At 44.4% G+C, this 20,778-nt stretch overlaps 1 protein-coding gene and 1 non-coding gene across 2 annotated transcripts in view; one reads left to right on the forward strand and one right to left on the reverse strand.

Annotated features, from left to right (window-relative positions):
• LOC126298342 (uncharacterized) overlaps window positions 1-20,778 on the reverse strand; it is a gene marked incomplete in the record, with an annotated part of 1,034,705 nt that overhangs the window by 519,107 nt on the left and 494,820 nt on the right.
• On the forward strand, window positions 11,945-12,019 carry Trnat-ugu (transfer RNA threonine (anticodon UGU)). The gene has a single exon. It is a non-coding gene; the product is annotated as a tRNA-Thr (tRNA).

A 20,778-nucleotide genomic window follows, 5' to 3' on the forward strand; every position in this document is an offset into this window, starting at 1 on the left:
CGAATAAAAAAAAAAAGATTAACAGTTAACTGGAGACTGATTCACTAACTAAAATTTAAGACAATGAAATTTGTTGGAATGAAACAGATCCACGTCTCAGACGTCGCAGTAAGCTGTTCTGGAAATTTAGATTATGCTGTAGGAATTTATTTCAAAATCGACTGCGAAGTTTATAGTGGCCAATATTTGTGAATGCTTGGGACCATCTGTAGATCTTCACACTGGCTCGGCGTGCAACTTACAAAGTCGTGCACTGCCCTGGATTCAGCCTAGTTCGTCTTCGTAGCTGACCCACCTCCCTTGTAATGAGAACAACCGAATTAAAACAATCGATTCAGTTGGTTCATGGAAAACAACCGATACATTCGGTTGGAGCTTTACGTATCGGTTGAATTATTCATTCGCTCCTTTGAATGAAGCCAGTCTATGGGAGGAACCGAATAGAAACAATCGGATCAGTTGCCTATAGTTTTACGTATCGGATGGATAATTCATTCATTCATTTCTTTAGCGTGAAACCAGTCTCTGGAAACAACTGAATGAAAAATGTCGATAAAATCCGGTGGTGTTTTGCTTACTGTCTGAGTGAGTTATTCGTTCTTTCTTTTCAAGTCAAACCAGTTCTAACTTTTTCTGTCAGTTGAGGCATGTTTTCATTCGTTCATTCATCTGCAAGCACTGCTGAATAGTTGTAGTTGACTGAATTACCCAGTGGTACGTTCATTAGGTGAAGTCAGCGGTGGTATTTGAATATAAACCAGGGTACATATACCACCAGCGGCTAACCCCACCCCCCAGTGTACGAGAAGACATTCCAATGGGTACGCCAAAGTTATTATACATGTTCATTTACAACTGACAGAGAGACTGCTGTGCATTAAATTGTCGCCGGTGCAACTGTGTAACTAATTAAAAAAGCTTCGTCGGGAGTACGAAGTTGAGCAAGCATAGAAGTTCTCTTCGGTGGTACGCGAAGGAAGAATAATAAAAGGAGCCAAATTTTTTTGTGAATGCTGCTGGCTCCACGTCAGCGTCCTGCTGCTACCACGGCCAGGATGGCAGACGGCGGGCGGAGGTCGCCACTCACCGCTAGCGCAGGTTCCGGCGGCAATGAGCACCCACGGCTACCGCGCCGCCTCCTCCCGCCGGCTGAGTCCCTGGCCCTGGCAGCAGCGGCGCTGGCACGCACCCGCCCCACAGGGAGTCCACAACCCCCCCCCCCCCCCCCCCCAAAAACGGTGGGAAATAAGTGAAATTCACTCAAACCCAGAGACTGAATGAAAACATTCGTATTACTGACATAACCAACAGATAATTTTGGCAGTCGGTTGGGTCACACTCATTAAGTGAATGAAACCACTCAAACCTGGAGAGACTGACGTGGCCGCAGACCAGTTTCATTCAACACTCGTTTGTCCCATCGCTGCATCTGCCCCACTGGGCGCAGTTGTACAGACCGGAGACAGGAATGACGTGTTTGATCGGCGACCACATCGTCACCAAAAGCCGGCCGGTGTGGCCGAGCAGTTCTAGGCGCTTCAGTCCGGAACCGCGCGACCGCTACGGTCGCAGGTTCGAATCCTGCCTCGGGCATGGATGTGTGTGATGTCCTTAGGTTAGTTAGGTTCAAGTAGTTCTAAGTTCTAGGGGACTGATCACCTCAGAAGGTAAGTCCCATAGAGCTCAGAGTCTGCGACTCTCTGAAGGTGCCATCTTTTTATATAAGTAGGCGTGTTTGCATGCGTGTGTCATGCCACAAGAGCAATTTTTTGTTCCAGACACAAAATACTTATGTGCTAGAGAACTGATGATTATGGAGAGGCTCTGAATACACCACACGTCACACGTTTAATAGACTTTTAGTCTGAAGTATGAATTTTATGACTGCTAAGTAGTCGGTGAATATGGATTGGGGGTAAGAAATTAAAGAGGAAGCCGTCTGGTAGAATTTTGCACAGAGCACAACTTAATCATAGTTAACACTTGGTTCAAGAATCATGAAAGAAGGTTGTATATATGGAAGAAGCCTGGAGATACTGACAGGTTTCAGATAGATTATATAATGGTAAGACAGAGATTTAGGAACCAGGTTTAAAATTTTAAGACATTTGCAGGGGGAGATGTGGACTCTGACCACAATCTATTGGTTATGAACTGTAGATTAAAACTGAAGAAACTGCAAAAAGGTGGGAATTTAAGGAGATGGGACCTGGATAAACTGAAAGAACCTGTGGTTTTTACAGAGTTTCAGGGAGAGCATAAGGGAACAATTGACAGGCATGGGGGAAAGAAATACAGTAGAAGAAGAATGGGTAGCTTTGAGGGATGAAGTAGTGAAGGCAGCAGAGGATCATGTAGGTAAAAAGACGAGGGCTAGTAGAAACCTTTGGGTGACAGAAGAAATACTGAATTTAACTGATGAAAGGAGAAAATATAAAAATGCAGTAAATGAAGCAAGCAAAAAGGAATACAAACGTCTCAAAAATGAGATCGACAGGAATTGCAAACTGGCTAAGCAAGCATGGCTAGAGGACAAATGTAAGGATGTAGAGACTTATCTCACTAGGGGGTAAGATAGATACAGCCTACAGGAAAATTAAAGAGACCTTTGGAGAAAAGAGAATCGCTTGCATGAATATCAAGAGCTCACATGGAAACCCAGTTCTAAGCAAAGAAGGGAAAGCAGAGAGGTGGAAGGAGTATATAGAGGGTCTATACAAGGGCGATGAACTTGAGGACAATATTATGGAAGAGGATGTAGATGAAGATGAAATGGGAGATACAATACTGCGTGAAGAGTTTGATAGAGCACTGAAAGACCTGAGTCGGAACAAGGCCCCCGGAGTAGACAACATTCCATTAGAACTACTGACGGCCTTGGGAGAGCTGACAAAACTCTACCATCTGGTGAGCAAGATGTATGAAACAGGCGAAATATAATCAGACTTCAAGAAGAATACAATCATTCCAATCCCAAAGAAAGCGGGTGTTGACAAATGCGAAAATTACCGAACTATCTGTTTAATAAGTCACGGCTGCAAAATATTAACGCGGATTCTTTACAGACGAATGGAAAAACTAGTAGAAGCCGACCTCGTGGAAGATCAGTTGGGATTCCGTAGAAATGTTGGAACACGTGAGGCAATACTGACCCTAATACTTATCTTAGAAGAAAGATTAAGGAAAGGCAAACCTACGTTTCTAGCATTTGTAGACTTAGAGACAGCTTTTGACAATGTTGACTGGAATACTCTCTTTCAAATTCTAAAGGTGGCAGGGATAACATACAGGGAGCGAAAGGCTATTTACAATTTGTACAGAAACCAGATGGCAGTTATAAAAGTCGAGGGACATGAAAGGGAATCACTGGTTGGGAAGGGAGTGAGACAGCGTTGTAGTCTCTCCCCGATGTTATTCAATCTGTATATTGAGCAAGCAGTAAAGGAAACAAAAGAAAAATTCGGAGTAGGTATTAAAATCCGTGGAGAAGAAATAAAGACTCTGAGGTTTGCCGATGACATTGTAATTCTGTCAGAGACAGCAAAGGACTTGGAAGAGCAGTTGAATGGAATGGACAGTGTCTTGAAAGGAGGATATAAGATGAAAATCAACAAAAGCAAAACGAGGATAATGGAATGTAGTCGAATTAAATCGGATGATGATGAGGGAATTAGATTAGGAAATGAGACACTTAAAGAAGTAAAGGAGTTTTGCTATTTGGGGAGCAAAATAACTGATGATGGTAGAAGTAGAGAGGATATAAAATGTAGACTGGCAATGGCAAGGAAATCGTTTCTGAAGAAGAAAAATTTGTTAACATCGAGTATAGGTTTAAGTATCAGGAAGTCATTTCTGAAAGTATTTGTATGGAGTGTAGCCATGTATGGGAGTGAAACATGGACGATAAATAGTTTGGACAAGAAGAGAATAGAAGCTTTCGAAATGTGGTGCTACAGAAGAATGCTGAAGATTAGATGTGTAGATCACATAACTAATGTGGAGGTATTGAATAGGATTGGGGAGAAGAGAAGTTTGTGGCACAACTTGACGAGAAGAAGGGATCGGTTGGTAGGACATGTTCTGAGGCATCAAGGGATCACCAATTTAGTATTGGAATGCAGTGTGGAGGGTAAAAATCGTAGAGGGAGACCAAGAGATGAATACACTAAGCAAATTCAGAAGAATGTAGGTTGCAGTAGGTACTCTGAGATGAAGCTTGCACAGGATAGAGTAGCATGGAGAGCTGCATCAAACCAGTCTCAGGACTGAAGACAACAACAACAACAACAACAACAAGTTCAATTAACAGAGATTTCAGTTTTTGACGCAGAGAGTACCATCTTTTCTGTTAGAAAATAGTGAGAGTGAAAAAAAAAATCCACTTGAGGAGAGAGCGTAGATATCGTTCCCAATAAAGTCATCCTCCCTTTTATGCAACAATCGCAATCGCAACAGTAAAAAAAGTAATGAATGTAGAACAATGAAATTTCGGGCATACATTTGTCTCGGTAACTATTTAAGCGATTAATGCAAGCGCGAAATAAGCCATTGCAAATGTGAAATGCTGGGTCATTAGCAACCGGCGTAACCGCCAGAATGCTGAATGCAAGCATGCAGATGTGCCTGCATTGTGTTGCATAGGTGTCACTTGTCTGTTGGTGGGATGGAGTTCCATGCCTGTTGCACTTCGTCGATCAATACAGCGACGGTTAATGCTGTTGTGGGTCACACTGGAGTCGTCTGATGATGTAGCGTATGCGGCTGCCTGTAGACAGATCTGGTGTTCGAGTAGGCGAAAGAAATATATCGACACTCTGTAGAGCATGTTAGGTTACAACAGCGGTATATGAGCGAGCGTTATTCTGTTAGAAAATACCTCAGGGAATGCTGCTTATTAACGGCAGCAGAACAGGTCGTATCACCAGACTGTCGTAAAAGTATGCAGTCAGGGTGCTCCAACAGTCACAGGAAATCGCATCCCACGCGATAACTTCAGGTGTAGGTTCAATGTGTCTAGCACGCAGACAGTTTGGCCTCCAGTTATCCAACACACGGCCACCACTGGCATTGAGGCAGGACTATCTTTCGTCAGAAAACACAAGTTCTCCACCCTGCCCTCCAGTGAACTCTTGCTTAACACCACGGAAGTCGCAAATGGCAGTGGTTTGGGGTCAGTGGAATGCACGCCCCAGGGCGTCTCTCAGGTCTTTCCTTGAAGTAACCGATTTGTAACAGTTCGTTGTGTCACTATGGTGCCAAATACTGCCCAAATTGCTGCTACAGATACAGTACGATGCGCCAGAGTCCGGCGTCCGGTCTTTTAGCGACCGTACATTCTGGTGACCACCGCTGCCAGAGAACATGTACAGTGGTTACATTCCTGCGAAGTATTTATGCAGTATCACAGAAAGAACATCCAGCTTCTTGTAGCTCTGTTACACGACCTCGTTCAAACTCACTGAGGTGTTGATCATAGGGTCTTTGTAGCCTTGAAGGCATTCTTGACTAACATCAACTCCGCTTGTCTTGGTAATTAATTATCCACCTTGCGGCGCTACTGGTGCCACTCTTATGTGACTGGCTTGAAATCTGAAGAGACATAATCTTTCAGATATAGAAAGACGCCTACCAATTTTCGTTTATGTCGCACAACTCCTTCTCGGTGTTGCGATTTTTTTCCATCAGTGTATTTTTGTACTCGCTGAGCAACAAAGGAAGACGGGAGAGAAGCCAGTCTTTTGCTCCATGCCGTAGTTCATTATTGCCTTCATCGATGTAATGTGATCAGGTTGATGTGGCTCATTCCAAATGGTGGGCTGCATTACTGAATCATTCTTTCGAATAAATGCTGTAGTCCCCACATTCCACAAGTTTTTATAAAGTGTTATTTGCTGTTCACGTATTAAATCAAATGGCATCGACCAGTGCGACGATTAGAGTACATTTTATTCCTAAGCCAGAACCGACGATGAGGCGTACACCAGGGCTCGCCATTACTCCTACCAGTCTGTAATAATGGCTAAGAATTGTAATAAACGAATAACAGCAAGTTTTAAACGACAAAATTTTCCTTGAAGTACGCTTCTGTAGCGTAGAGGTAGCGTTACCGCCTATACCGAAGGGGGCCCGGGTTCGATTCCTGGCAAGGCACTGGATGTTGTGTATCCTCCATCACTGACTCGCAAGTCACCGACGTCGCGTCACCTAAAAAACAATACCGCGGCAGAACTTCCCCGAACGGGGCCTCACGGCCAACAATACCATACGATCATTTCATTTCATTTTTCCTTGAAACCTAGATAATTTATAACGGGAGTACAAAATCGACTCTGTCGCCCATATTATGGACTATATGTGTAATCTGAATGGAATTTCAGCACCAACTGCACTTTTATTTTCTACATGACCAGTTTCGGCCTACAATTACGGGAGTAGAAAATCGATGAAAATAGACGATCTGCACTACAATAACGGGGGTAGAAAATCGGCAGGAAAAAGACTGGGAGCTCTGTTAGAGGACTGTTCTGCCGTCAGTGCAAAAACGCAACTGTGTCGAAGGTATTTACTGAGAAGCGGTGAGAAGGAAACAAAAGTAAGTTACCCAGCGATTGTTAAGCACGTAGTGTTTCTGGTAGTGGTGGTCCTCGTTGCACTGGAACTGCTTAAACCTGCAGTTCATCGACATCATTGGCAATCATTTCTAGAAGTGTATGAGAATTTATTTCCAAGGGGGAGTGGCGCAAGTACGCCCCTTTCACAGTCCTTACAGACAACCGTAAATGCGCTACTAATGCGATAGAACAAGTCACCGAGAAATTATTCGTCTATTATGTCGGGCTGAGAAATTGGGAAGATGTAGATTTAACCGACTCTGATAGAGAACACACAGGGATGGTGCAGTGGAAAGGAGATTGTGTCACGTTAACGGTTAGTCTTATCAGCTAGATACACACTACCATTATATTTATACACATACATTACCGTTAAACAACCAGAAGACGGAGTGTGGAATGTCCATACCACAGACAACGACGTGGGTGATGTAGGCTTCCCTGTTCCGTGCAGCACAAGTGGCGGCGTTGTACAATGCCTAAGAGGTCGCGAATGTTTGAGACCAAAACGTTCTTCGCAAGATCTTTCAAATGGATCTTCAGAACAACCAGCATCTGTGACTTCGCTGGCAACACGACATTACCAAACACTATCGCTCTGGGCACGGCAACATAATCGTTGGAGCAGAAATGGTTCAAATGGCTCTGAGCACTATGGGACTTAACTGCTGAGGCCATCAGTCCCCTAGAACGTAGAACTACTCAAACCTAACTAACCTAAGGACATCACACACATCCATGCCCGACGCAGGATTCGAACCTGCGACCGTAGCGGTCGCGCGGTTCCACACTGTAGCGCCTAGAACCACTCGGCCATTCCGGCCGGAAGTTGGAGCATATATAGCATGCGAAACAAGAGACACAGTTGCGCATTTCGTCGGCATTACGTCGTCAGAGCTCAGTTGGAGAAGTATGAAAAGACATCCCCCAGTTCATTACACGAATTTAGCAAAACGTCGAAATATCTGCTTAAGGAACTGGGAAGATGTAGATTTAATCAACTTGTCCAAATATTATTACCTGTATTTTCGCCGTTAATTTGTAGAGTGTGCGGTTACCACGTTTATTTGTGAATGCTCAACTTGTTACTATGGCTACGTACCTGCTGTGTGATTTGTTCCAGTATTTCAATGTGATTGTTAATTTCACTTAGTTGAATTCGATCTGACATGATAACATTGTCCTCACAGGGTATCTTCGTACCTCGCTGGCGACTGTACAGGAGCCGTTCCAAGGCTAGCCAAGCAATAGTGTAGAATGCAGACGACCTTGGGACAAACAAGGCGTTGTGCGCGTTTCACTGTATGATAAATAGCCACTGGCCTGCCTGAGGAGTTGCTCCATCCCAACTGGGCCTGGAACCCGTTTTGCGAACTTCTCCGACCTTTTTAATTACACCAGGGCCAACTGAGTTTGAGAGCACACACTCTAGCAACCGTGAACAACCACACCACACACCTTACCTTTACGCAAGTAATTTCGGTATTTGATACCTCATCATCAGGTACATATCGGCTACATTTCCTTGTTTTATTGGCCGAATGATGTTCTGTCACTTTGGAATAGAAGGAAAGAAGAAGTGTTTAAAAACTCTTAGCCTCCGTTTTTCACTGATTGTGGAAAGAACGTGCATAATAACACGACTACAGACGTTAACTCGTACAGCACATCAGAAAAAATATTACGTTGCCATTAAGGGAACACTTGAGCTGAAAGAGCAGGATCAAAGATAAATGGTGCGTAATCTATACACACAGAAACTTCTTATGAGTGAAGGAAGTGTGTAAGAATAATGTTAAACCTGGTTAGACGCGTAATTGTAAGTTTTCACAGGAAAAAGCAAGACAAGACTTTTAGGTTGCAACATCTTGTGGACGACGGAGGACAAGCTCGGATTGGAGGAAGGATGGGGATGAAAATAATCCTTTTCAAAGGAATTACTCGGCATTTATCGGCAGCGATTTAGGGAAACCGAGTAGAACTTAACCGTGTATGACCAGATGGAGAGTTGTACCGCCACCCTCCCGAACGGGAGCGCAGTGTGATAACCACAGTGCCATGTCGCTCGTATCTTTCACGCATAGTACAGAACGTCCTGCAACAGGCTTGTCCCAGTATAATAACATCAATAATACTCAAGATCAAACCCACGCAATAAAGTAGCTGCACAATCTTTTATGCTAATTTTCGACAAAATAACAATACTACGTCTCAGTTATAACTGAAACAATTACTGTGTATATACGGTGTCGACAAAATAAAACTGGCTCAGAAGGATATTTATGAAAAGACTGATACGGGATTGACCACTGTTAATGTATATCGAGAAGAGCGCGTTTCGTGCCATTGTGCCACTATGTTTGGCATTCAGACTCCGCTTAAGGTTTTGTCAAAACACTTCCAGTCTGACTCTCTCGCTCTAACAGTTTCACACACGTTTTCTACAAACTGTGCTTCGAATAAAATCAAATGTGTGTGAAATCTTATGGGACTTACCTGCTAAGGTCATCAGTCCCTAAGCTTACACACTACTTAACCTAAATTATCCGAAGGACAAACACACACACCTATGCCCGAGGGAGGACTCGAACCTCCGCCGGGACCAGCCGCACAGTCCATGACTGCAGCGCCTGAGATCGCTCGGCTAATCTCGAGCGGCTATGCTTCGAATAACAGTCGACAATAAACACACACTGTTTTATCACGAGTACCATTTTGTGTTGCATGCCACAGCTAAATACTCGGGACACAGTACGAGGGAGACGCGTACACGTGTCACGGCAACTGACTGCTGCAGCGTTTTCTGGGATGGTCAGGTCTCCTGTTTATTGGAAGGGTTACCTCCGCGTCAGACGGAAAGAATCTTAACACAGAGAAAGAACTTAAAGACATAAACCAAAGTTTGTAGGGGCGTTTCTATATCTGAAACATTATGTTACTCAGATTTCGCGTCAGACGCATAAGGTTGTAAATTAGGTTTGTGTTAAAGACGCGCTGTAACGATCACGGCGTTAGTTACCTTTGAGATTGAACGAGTGAGTTGATGTTAGTCAAGAGTGCCTTTAAAGCGACAAAGACGTCATTATCACCACCTCACTGAGTTTGAACAAGGTCGTATAAATGGGCTCGAGAAGGCCAATGTTGCTTCTGCGATATTGCAGAAAGACTTGGCAACAATGTAGTCACTGTGCACGATTTCTGGCAGCGGTGTTCGGGAGAATGTACGGTCACAAGAAGACCGAGCTCAAGACGGCCGTTTGACACTCCCGAAAGTGAAGCAAATCATGTTTGGTGTATGGCTCTAGCGCATTGTACTCCATCTGCTGGAGCAATATGAGCAGCAGTTGACACCACAGTGACACAACAAACTGTTAAATTGGTTACTTCAAGGAAAGCTCCTCGACAGATTCCCTGTTGCGTGCATTCCACTCACCCTGAACCACCGCCATTTACGACTTCAGCGGTATCAAGGGAGAGTTCACCGGAGGTAAGGGTGGAGGTCTGTTGTGTTTTCTGATGAAAGCTTGTTCTGCCTCGGTGCCAAAGATGGTCGTGTGTTGGTTAGCGGGAGGCCATTTGAGGGCCTGCAGCGAACCCGTCGGCGTGCACTGGACCTGTTCCTGGAGTTATGGACTGGGGTGCGATGTCGTATGGCAACAGCAGCACTCCCGTTATCCCACACACCCTGACCGAAAATCGGTACGTCAGTCTGGAGATTCGACCAATCGTAAACAGCATTTCAAGAGGCGTTTGCCAACAGCATAACGGTCGCCCATATGCCGCTGTTGTAAGCCAACATATTTACAGTGTCGATAGGATTCCTTGGCCTGCACGATCACCATAACTATCTTCAATCGATCACGTATGGGACATCAACGGACGACAACTTCAGCGTTATCCAAAAACAGTATTATCCGTCCATGTATTGATCGACCTAGTCCAACAGGCTCCTTCACGCAAAGTGATATGTGGCATGTGGCATCTGTACAACACAATACGTGCACCTATGCACGTTTGCAAGATTGAATTTAACATTATGGCGGTTGCAAAAATGGTTCAAATGGATCTGAGCACTATGGGACTTAACTTTTGAGGTCATCGGTCCCCTAGAACTTAGAACTACTTAAACCTAACTAACCTAAGGACATCACACACATCCATGCCCGAGGCAGGATTCGAACCTGCGACCGTAGCAGTCCCGCGGTTCCGGACTGAAGCGCCTAGAACCGCACGGCCACTCTGGCTGGCTGGCGGTTGCACCGGTTATTAATGTATTAGCATTTTGCATTTGTTTGGCATATCTCGCGCTTACATTAACCTGTGACCTGTGATCTTGCAGTGTTAATTAACTATTTTACTTAGGCAAATGTATTCCCGACATTTCATTACTCTACATTAATTATTTTTTAGTGTTGCTATTTTTTTCCTACAGTTTATTTTCCTGGTTGGTTTTATTTTGTCCACCCTATATATGTAAATAGCCTACACATTTGTTCGTGTTTTTAATCTGTGAGATAGATTAGTAAATGTAGGTATGAATACACAGGCAAATGGAAAAGTTAGTACAACCCTTCTGACGAGTCTTTACCATCGAATGTAGCAGCATTCTTGGTAATGGAACGAAAAATTTTACTCTGGATCGAGTGTCTCCTGTTTGCCAGTACATTAAAAGTGTGTCTGACCAAGACTCAAACACGGAACATTACCTATTGCGGGCAGTGCTATTATCGAGTAAGCTAATAGGGCACCACTCTCGACGTGTCCCAACAGCTTTACTACTTCTAGTATTTTTTTCCTACTGCACAAACTTCACACAAGTTCTCTTGCATACCTCGGGGATCTAGCACTTCTGGGAGAGAGGATATTCTCCATACCGACACACAGACTAAATCTTCCTGGAAGTTTGAAACAGGGCACACATCATCGCAGAGTGAAGGATTCATTGTGGGAACAAGGAAACTAGGCTATGAGAGACCAGTTCTCCGCAATATCCTTTCTTCTGGGAGTGCTATTCCCGCAAGATATCCAGGAGAATATATGAAGAAAGTAGCTGTTCTCGAAAGAACAGATACCATTGATGACGGTCACCAATGGTATCTGTTCTTTCGAGAACAGTTACTGTCTTCATATATAGTTACATGGCTACCCGGCCATTGACCTTCGTCTGTGCGAATACGCACAGGTTGCCCTAATTCTTGCGGGAATCGACACCTTAGTGTGCGCGAGTAATGAGTGGATGGGCAAAAATCTATTACGAACATTACGTATGTAGATTGTGGACAGTTGGGAATGTGGATCTCACGGGATGCGTGCAAGGGATAAGTCCCTGCAGCGCCCTCTGTGGCTCAGATGGATAGAGCGTCTACCATGTAAGCAGGAGATCCCGGGTTCGAATCCCGGCTGGGGCACACATTTTCAGCTGTTCCCATCGAGCTATATCAACAACACCTGTCGGCAGCTGAGGGTTTCAATTAGTTATCATATCCAGGAGAAATTCTGTAACACTTCCTGACAGATTAAAACTGTGTGCCTGACCGGGTTCGAGGCTGGGACTTTTGCCTCTTGGGGCAAGTGCTCTACTGGCTGACCTATCGAAGCACGACTCATGCCCTCACAGCTTTACTGAAGCCAGTATTTCGCCTTCTACCTTCAAAACTGGCAAAGATCCCTAGTTCCAGGTTCGAGTCCCGGTCTGGTGCACAGTTTTACTCTGCCAGGAAGTTTCAAATCAGCGAAAACTCTGCTGCAGAGTGAAAATTTATTGTGGAACCTTGTGTGACGTCTGAAAAGTACGAGTGAGGTATTGCCTAAATTTATAGGGCAGTTTTGTTCTCCCTATAAACTAGTTAAGTCATATGGGACATTGGGGTATGTAGTGCTGCGAGTTTGTTGGATTGTAACTCACTCACATCCACTGAGTATGGCTATTTATAGCTAAAATATAGGTATGCGAGAATAATAAACGCCAATGGGATTGTGAGTGATTGCTATGTTCCTGTTCTTCACTATAACAGACAACGATCGCAGTGTGCAACGGCTCCTTACAGTATCAAAGATGGTTATCATTAAGAAGTCGAAGTACCCTTTTTCATACGTTGTCAGTTTATGTAAGAATACCACAATTGATATTAGACTTAATCTCATGTTGAGATATACTTACAATTTACAATGAAGTAGCGAATCCATAGACATTTATTGTAATGGCCTGCAGTACCGCCGTTGCAAGATTATGGTACGTAAATAAAATATATGCGATACTGATCCAGATGTGGGGTGAATGAACTCTAAATGAGAAAAAATACAGTAGAAAATTACTACACCATTAAATAATCATCTATAAAATGTAACGTGTAGGCTTTCGCGGCTTGCGTCTTCATTAGTTTAAACTTCCGGGCTGATAGGCCGTGGTCAATTTGTAAAACTACTTCTTCCTGAATTTTCGTTGCCAACGGCGGGCAACATCTTCCGAGGTAAGTCAACGACTGGCTGCCAGGCCGCGGAGGTCCCACTTATATAGAGCGCATAGAGGGCACCATCATACGTCACGTGAGCTCGACTGTAAGTCGATCTCATTATGCCGTAAATGATAAAGTCTGATACAAATAAACGACTACAAACGACTACGCTACAATTAAACCTGAACTTATGAATGCATAAGATATTAAAACCGCAGTTTTAGTCCCCTGAAAACATTCCCCTTATTTGAAATCTGACCAATAAATGAAAAATAACGCGGACCTGACTACTTTTAGTGTATATGCCTTAGTGAACCAACTTTTTCATAGAGCAACGGTATGATAAAGGGGAGGACTTCAACATACGTTAAATCGAGAAACTGAACCCGTAATCTTTACGATTTACGATTGATGCAGCGCAGATTATCATAGATGGTGAATTATGCAATTGTCTATCCGCAGCTTTTGAAACAATTCTTACAGGTCATACAAAGAACATTTTATTGGTAATGTAGATTTACTGTCATCAATATGGACTGAATAGGGAATATTCCAAATGTGTACCAACGGTGATTTACCATTTTTATTGTGTTAGTAGTAGGATTTTTACAGCATATTACCACTGTGTATCCTGTATTACATATTCTTCTTGTTTACTCGATTTAGTATACTCGGAATGTAAAATTTGTTTTGTGTCGAATCATTCCTTCGTTAAGCCTATGTAACTTTGTACCACGGTATGACTTAAATTAATGTCTACCATGAACTGTCAAAATAAATTATAATATGACTTTTTCTGTGTTAAGATTGCTGTATGACCATGTTCTGGGAGCCAATAAATTTAAAAAATAGTTGGTGAATCGCTCCTCATAGAAGTGTTTCGTGCAAAGCAGATGGTTCTGTACATTGTGTATTATCTAACAAACCGAAAATAACTGTGTTAAAAGGTAAAGTATTGACGTCCTTGTGTCTGCAAAACATATGTCTTATCTGTTGTAAATTTCATTTAAAGTTGGAAATGTTGATTATTCTGAACGCAGTTTCAGTTATCTCATGTTTAAATATATTGCACTTGAGCGTCTCTCTTTCACGAAAAAGAGAAACGCGAGCAAATATGAGGATTGCGAATTTTCAGTCGAAAACAGTTCCGTAAGAGATAAAAATTATTTAATAATTAAATTTAAACTGGAATATTGTTCAGGAGATATATACAAAAAGCTCACGAATAAAATATTCAATTGTCTTTCAACGGACCATCACCATACATTTAGAGAGAAACTACAAAAACAATCCTATATTCATAATGACACCCATTATATTGCTTATATCAATTCCCACGTGTCCTAACCAAATTGTCAAATCGAACAAAGAACTAATATTGCCCACATGAAGTGCAATTCGAAAGTATTTCGTGTAAATAAATTTGGAAGCAACATAACGGACAATTACTTATAAGCAGCGCAAGACAGCTTCCATATCGCGAAAGTCGTGAGTGACATTACTGTGTGCCCATCTCAGCAGGAAAGCAGAGAGTGTTCACGGATGCAAGCGGAAATGAAAGTGGTGCCTTTGCCCCACAAGCCAAGAGGGCCCTCTTTCACCTGTCTCCGTACTGAGCCGTATTATTGGACGCCTAGTGTCAGAGAGTAAGTAGAATGTTTGAGACATGACTCTTCGGCTCACGGCGGCAGTCCTCACGCAGTTCAACTGAAGCCAATATTTTACGTTCGTTTTTGTGAAAACTGCAGTTTCGGTGTGTTAGTGAGATTTTTCCCTTTTGAATTTGCACTGTTATCCCGTATTGTTTTTGCTTGAGACTAACGGTGGAACTTTTTAGAAGACAGCTGGAGGCGGAGTATGAGATGTTAGCGGTGTACATTTTTACCTCATTGGTTAGATATTGTGATCTTTCTGAAAATAAATTAGGTAGATTTATTAGCGACTTTTGACGTTGTCTTGCGGGTCAAAGCGAGGCTAGTGTCCCTTATATAATTGGTTGTTTAATCGTGCAGCAGTGCAGAGGATTGATCCATATCAGCCAGTAGACATTTCCGAGTAAATCTGCGTAGCAACAAGTCGCTTGTCTGGCGCACTACGCCGGGCTAACATCCTCGCCACGGTCGCGATTCTGACTTCGCACAACGCCCCTGAAGCTCCAAGAGCGAGAACAAAGGATCGTTTCAAAAGCAGAAGGCTTTAAGAACAAAAACGACTTACGCGTGTCACTCTTTTTCGATTCGAATCCATAGTAGCTATGTTGGCATTGGCTCTACAGGGCTCTTAGTTGTCGTTTCAGGTCTTTGCTTGTCGCGGATTACAATGTTACCATCTGAGCTAGCGATCTAACTTCCAGTCTTTCAGTCCTCCTCCTAACTCCACAGAAACTCTCCAGAATAACGTGCTGAACAAGCTTTCCTTTAAAAATGCTTGTCCAGTCAGTGCAAAAAAGTTTCGATACTAGATTAATAAAAAATAGAGATGGTTTTTCTAATGTTTCATGTGTTGTATATAGTCTTTCCCCACTTCAGTACAACGTGCAGAACGTCACACTGACTTCAATGTATGCTGTCCAGTGACCACCAAATAACCCCCTTTTGCAGCGCAGATATCGACAGCCATGCCGACTCCAGTGGCGTGGCCAGCTGCGCTAGGTTTCTCTGTTGAGGACCAATGGGGCAAAAACCTGGTCGAGGTGGTCCCACAGATTCTCGAGTGGATTTAAATCCGGGGAGTTTAGTGGGCACGGAAGTACGGTAAACTAATACTAGTGCTCTATAAACCAGGCACGTAAACTAGGAACCGTGTGATACGTTGTATTGTCTTGCTGGTAGATGACATCGTGCCGAGGAAAAACGAACTGCATGTATGGGTGGACAGGGTCCCCAAGGATAGATGCATACTTGGTGTCGAACCAGTGTGCCTACCATATTGACGAGATCCGGGGAATTTAGTGGGCACGGAAGTACGGTAAACTAATACTGGTGCTCTATAAACCAGGCACGTAAACTACGAACCATGTGATACGTTGTATTGTCTTGCTGGTAGATGACATCGTGCCGAGGAAAAACGACCTGCATGTATGGGTGGACAGGGTCCCCAAGGAGAGATGCATACTTGGTGTCGAACCAGTGTGCCTACCATATTGACGAGATCAACCAAGTAATGCCATCAAAACATTCCACAGACCACAACGCTCCCTCCTCCGGCCTAGACCATTTCGACATGTATTGCAGGATATCTGTACGATGGAGCTTAAAACGTGATTCATCTGAAAAGGCCACCTGTAGCCACTCAGTGGACGTCCAGTTGCGGTACCTGCGTGACTGACGTGCAAATTCCAGATTTCGTCGCCGATGAACAGCAATAAGCATGGGTGCATGAACCAAGCACTTGCTGTGGAGGCCCCTATGCAAGAACGTACGCTGAACGGTCGTTGGGAAAACACTGTTGGTAGCCCCTTGGTTCACCTGGGCGGTCAGTTGCTCAACAGCTGCATGTCTATTTGCCCATACATGTTTCAGCAGCCGTTTACAAATGAAGCCGTTTCTGAAATGCGTCATCCTTGGCCCGGAAGTCAATGATCAATTCCTTTCGGACGTTACATAAATCGCTCCGTTTCCGCATTACGTCAACGGCTACTCTGTTTTCCGTGTCTCCACTCCTCCTCCCCCCCCCCCCCCCCCAACACGTTTTATATACCCTTCGCTGCTAATGCTGCCACGTGCCGTCTGTGAGACTTTATTGCACGTTGATGTCTAACGTAGGCGGTGGCCACGTTAATGTGATTGGACCACGTAGGATATGACGTCAAAGCGTTGACTCTTCATGTGAATTTTTGCACTTTTCCTACTGTGTTAGGTTCGTATTGAAACACCAATTCTCGTCACCTGGTATGATGTCTCCGGGAACAGAACTGTCCACGGTCTACATTTCAATCAAGTAAAAAAAAAAGTTCAAATGTGTGTGAAGTCTTATGGGTCTTAACTGCTAAGGTCATCAGTCCTTAAGCTTACATACTACTTAACCTAAATTATCCTAAGGACACACACACACACACACACACACACACACACACACACACACACACATGCCCGAGGGAGGACTCAAAGACTCAAACCTCCGCTGGGACCAGCCTCACATTCAACGACTGCAGCGCTTCAGACCGCTCTGCTAATCCCGCGCGGCTTCAATCAAGTCCCGCTAGGCGTCCATGCTTCGCTGCTTTTTTTTTTTGTTTTTTTTTTTATTTTCTTCAAGAGTCAAAATGTAGTGGAGAAATTCTGCACAGACTTTTCTCGTCTTCAAAACAGTTTGGAGAACGTCTTGAACACTTGATTGAGAGATGTTAGGTCTTGAATGAGAGATGTTTTGTTCGTTGCTGCAGTGCGGTATATGACATAAAAACGTTGACACAATAAGACTGGCTGCAAGTCCATTATTTAACACAGCCTGTTCACAACTGATTGAACGAATGTTTATCTATTGTTTACAGCTGTTAGTTCAAGCTGCCAATATAGTCACTACGCTGGCGTCGCTTTACGCCAGAAATAGAATCAGTCTCGGAACATTTGAACGAACTCTGTATGTCCGCGAATAGCATAATCATAAACTAACGTTCGGTGTACCCAGCAGTAGAATGTACTGAGCGGTTAAAAATGATATCCATAAACGTCGATTCTAGTGCCGACAGGCCACACAATCTTAATTTGACGTAAGGTTTCATAACGGCGTACAGAGCGCTGCAGAGTGAAATATACATTCTGGAAATTTGACTCGATAAGTGTCTTTATACAGCACTTGCTTAGTTAACGAAGTGCCTGTCCAAGAAGAAAGCCAAGTAACAAACTACTTGTGTCATGCAGCCTTCCACATCCTGGCCAATTATGTTTGTGTGCTGGATTTACACTGGTCAGCCAGAACATTATCACCTAATAGCCGGGATGCCCACCCTTGGCACGAATAACAGCGGCGGCGCGTCGTGCAATGGAAGGAATGAGGCCTCGGTAGGTCGCTGGAGGTAAGTGGCACCACATCTCCGCACACAGCTCACCTAATTCCCGGAAATCCGGAGAGGGGAGCCATGAGCTGTGACGCCACGTTCAATCACATCCCAGATGTGTTCGGTCAGATTCAGATGTGGCGAGTTGGGGTGCCAGCACATCAACTGGAATACGCCATGTGTCCCTTGAACCACTCTACCACACTTCTGGCCTTGTGACGTGGCGGATTATCGAGTTGAGAAATACCACTGCCGTTGGGATACGTCGTCATGAAGCGGTGTATGTAGTCCGCAACGACTGTACGATACTCCCTGACCGTCATGGTGCCTTGCACGAGCTCCACTGGACCCATGGATGCTCACGCGAATTTTAACCAGAGCATAATGGAGCCGCCGCCAGCTTGTCTCCGTCCTGCAGTACAGGTAGCAACGAGCTTTTCCCTTGGAAGGCGACGGATTCGCGCCCTCTCATCGGCATGATGAAGAAGGTGCCGCGATTCACCAGACTGTGCAATGCTCTGCCTCTACGCAAACGTCGCGTACCGATGGTCACGTGGCCATTCCAGTTGTAGTTGCCGATATCATGGTAATAACATTTGCACATGCATGGGTCATCGTTTGCGGAGGCTCATAGTTACGAGTGTGCACTGTGCACTTGTGTTCAGCCAAATTTGTTCTCTGCCGAGTTTTAAAGTCTGGTTTCCACCTCATTTCGCCGCCCGTCCTGTTTTACCAGTCTGCCCAGCCTACTACGTCCGAAATCTGTAATGAGGGGTGCCCGTCCAACCCCACGACGTCAAGACCTCGGTTTCGCCACGTGTTGAACTCACCACAGCATTCGTGCAGTTTCGGAAATGCTCGTGCTGAGCCTCCGGGCCATTAAAATCTACACGCGGTCAAACTCAGGTAGATCGCGCACCTTTCCCGTTCTATATACGGACATCACGCCCACTTCTTATACTGCATGCACCGCGCGTGTGTCTACTAGCAGTCATTCCTCGCTAGGCGACGCTGCTATCGCTTGGACGGGTTTATATCGATAGTAGGTCGGTGGCTGATCAGTGTAAATGCGGTCTGGAAGGCATCTTCATCGACCACATCCAGCACGCTGCGCGTCGCACCCGGCTATGCAGGAGACAAGACGTTTAAATTTCCCTCCGGCGGACTGTCTCTTCATCGCTCACTCTCTCAGGTGGGTGGCGTCATGCTTCAGGGCTACCATAGGACGCTGAATTCACATGGGCTGACAGCCTGCGACTTTTTAAGCAGCCTCTTTGTGACCATAGACTTACAAGGGAACCACGTTCAAGTGTCATCATCGATTTCGTCCAAATTTATCCCATGTGTTGGACTTGGCCAGAAATCAAAGTATGGTATAATACATAGATACCATCTCCACCGGAATCTCACAGTTTGGAACGGAAACGCGCGTTTCCGACAGAGACAGACAGCGGTCGCTCGCGGCCCAGCGGATCCAAGCAAGCGCGCCCGCTGAGCCACGCCTTCGGTGGCTCCGAATACGAGCGCCCCTGCCGCCGGCGTCAGCTGCACAGCACAGTCTCGGTCGCAGTCTTCAGTCTCAGTCAGCCTTCCACAGTTTGCTCGTGTATTAGTAGTGGGAGCTTCACACTGCACGACAGTTAGCATCATGTAACAGCTGGCCTTTATCTCTGTTCTTTCCTACAGTTCCTTCGCAATGCCTGGAGTAAGCTATAAGTTAAGTAAAACTTCTGTTTACTGTATTTACGTGTTTAGTAATAATCTCTGCTACTGTCCGGCTTCCCTACGAAAACAGCTGCTGCACTACGCTATAGCTCACGACTCAGTAACATTGTGTACGAAGGAGTACACAACAGAAACTGACAGGACTGGGAGCTACGGATGGCCAAGAGTTCAGAAAAAAATTGCATTTTTGGCTCGTGAGGGGCGAGGCATGAGCCATTTATGTTAGCCTCGTTTCCATGTGGCAGTTGGTGGAGTAGAAAGAGTACCCCACGGCAATGCAACGTTCTTCGGATCAAGTTCCCAAGCAGAAATTGTTATTTTCAATTTTTAAATTCTTACACTGAAAATAAGCCGAAATGGTGTTCACTATATTATATTTATTAGTATTTTCATAAAAGGCATGAGAAAGGAAGGCAAAGGAAAATTTGGGATAGCAAATAAATTTCCGAGAAACGACTATACTTACAGCATCCAAGAGCACTCTGGAAATACATTTCGGGTAAGGAACTGTAAGAAGTACACGATAAGGTCGTATATAAAATTAGATCCTTTAATTATTTGTCAGTTGATGGTTGACAAATCTTTGGCTTATACTCATTGTGAAACAGGGGACGGCATCTTGCTCAAGTATTAAACGCTGCATATTTACAATTACATGGTTGTTTTGACGTTTATATACAAAAACAAACTTCGTTTACATTCATCAAAGGTTCTCTAATTGCACAGTTTGCAGTAAACCACGCGGAGCGGTGCTCGACAGCCGGAATAGTACTAAATGGAATATGCAGTCCTGTACGCTTAACCACAAGCTCTTCTTGGAAAGTTGTTTGCAGAGTCCTCGTGGATGCTGTAAGTGCAAGCCCCTCTAGGAAATTTATTTGCTATCCCAAATTTAAGCCGGCCGTGGTGGCCGATCGGTTCTAGGCGCTACAGTCTGGAATCACGAGACCTCTACGGTCGCAGGTTCGAATCCTACCTCGGGCATGGA

This window comes from Schistocerca gregaria, chromosome X, assembly GCF_023897955.1.
Source record: "Schistocerca gregaria isolate iqSchGreg1 chromosome X, iqSchGreg1.2, whole genome shotgun sequence".
Classification (NCBI taxonomy): Eukaryota; Metazoa; Arthropoda; class Insecta; order Orthoptera; family Acrididae; genus Schistocerca; species Schistocerca gregaria.